The sequence below is a fragment of the Scylla paramamosain genome, chromosome 40 (genome assembly GCF_035594125.1).
Source record: "Scylla paramamosain isolate STU-SP2022 chromosome 40, ASM3559412v1, whole genome shotgun sequence".
Classification (NCBI taxonomy): Eukaryota; Metazoa; Arthropoda; class Malacostraca; order Decapoda; family Portunidae; genus Scylla; species Scylla paramamosain.
Genome location: NC_087190.1, coordinates 627929 through 629753, shown reverse-complemented (window position 1 = coordinate 629753; position 1825 = coordinate 627929). Strand labels below are relative to the sequence as shown.

Below are 1825 nucleotides of genomic sequence, written 5' to 3'. Positions count from 1 at the left end.
ATGGACGCGCTGATCATGCAGCAAGAAGTCTGGCAGAAGTTGGCGCCGCGCTGCCCATCACGCACTATCCTCCACGATGCTGGGCGGGGAGAGGTGAAGATTAAATGTGTTGTTTACGAAAAGTGGTCATGTTTTGCAAATTATTTAAGACGAAATATATGCAATAACAATCTTCCCCCTGAACAATACCATTTGGAAGCTCCTAGAAACTACCACGCTGCTTCCTACTACTGAAGTCTTCAAATAGCTAGCAGTACAATTTTCACATCACCCATTAGCATCAGTTTAGGACATGGCGTGCACTCGTCCCCCATAAGAGATAATCACGCCCCTGGAGACAATCGACGTGTCTTTCTGATCCCTTTGATGCGCAGTGGCGTGGCAGTTGCCTCATGATCTTTTTTAGTTTTGCTTAACTTCAACGCCTCCTTAGCTCAGGGGCAGAGCACTGGTCTTGTAAACCAGGGGTCGTGAGTTCGATTCTCACAGGGGGCACACTTCAATATTATTTTAGCAGTAGTTCCTAACCTATGGGTAACTACCCACATGTGGGTAATTTGGATAATTTGAGTGGGTAATGAAGGCTGAGAATAAAGGCATTCATATTGTTATGGGTGCAAGAAAAAAACGTAGAGAATAACAGACGCTTCTCATACGGGACACGTGGCTGCCGGTGAGCGCGGCGGTGAGTCACCGAGACAGAGAGGACAGAGGAGGGGAGGTGCGCCACCTGGCCAGAGTGCGGTTCTGTTCTCCGTCACCTTTGTAGATTGTTGTACCTTTCCTGTGCTTTTTCTATTGCATTGCAGCCGCACATAGACAGTGCCGTGCCGTGAGAAAACTGCCTGAGGCTGTGATTGCCGGAATGACGGATATTGCGTCCCTGTACTGTGCCGTATCATGAAGTAATCTTTAAAGTGCCCGGTTTCGCAAAGTACATGCTTTGGCGTCGTCCTTGTCTGTCCTGTTCTGGGCCTGATTGCGTCACGTTATCCACCACCCTGCTAGGCACAGCCACATCGGACCCACAAACACAGGTGTTTGTGGCTGCCGGGCGTCCTGACAGCGCGGCACAACAATGTATTCAGGGATAACCCAACTGTAAATTATAGGAAACTGAGGCTTTGAAATTTATATTAGAATATTAAAAAAAAAAAAAATGAGTTGGCAACTTTGCCTGAGATACCCGACACGGCTAGCGGTGACCGACTCTCAATAGAGGGATCCTTTTCAACGGTTTACCAGCGTTTGTTCATCATAGATATATACTACTGTACTTACACTTGATGATATGATAACACGAACTTGAAGAAGTCAGTAAACGCATAATGTAATGAAAAAGATTGGGAACCATTGTTTTTAATTTAAAGACTCCGATGTGGTACAGTGGTTCCACGAGGCTTGGTGGCCGAGAGGTTCGAATCCTAGCCACGGTCTTAAATTAGGAATGGCATCCACTCGAATTAAAGGTTAGCAAATGTTGAAACCTTCATTCGTTAGTACGTACTGTCTTTGGCCTGAAATATGGAAAGCCTGACGTGACCACAGCGGTAAATGAGTTCAAGATTACGAGATGATTTTGGGGAAACTCGTATTCCGTCTTGCATTTCTCAGTGAATCATCTCCATCTAAATGTTTACTTCCAATATACTGTTTGTAAGGGATGGGAATTCTGTTTTGTCTAAAGAGGAACTTCTGACCTTTAATGGCTCTGAAATAACAATGTAATCTGGAGAGAGAGAGAGAGAGAGAGAGAGAGAGAGAGAGAGAGAGAGAGAGAGAGAGAGAGAGAGAGAGAGAGAGAGAGAGAGAATGACAGAAACGA

At 45.5% G+C, this 1825-nt stretch overlaps 1 non-coding gene across 1 annotated transcript; it reads left to right on the top strand.

Moving 5' to 3' along the window:
- Positions 1-423: 423 nt before the first annotated feature.
- Trnat-ugu (transfer RNA threonine (anticodon UGU)) lies at positions 424-495 on the top strand. The gene has a single exon. It is a non-coding gene; the product is annotated as a tRNA-Thr (tRNA).
- Positions 496-1825: the final 1330 nt, after the last annotated feature.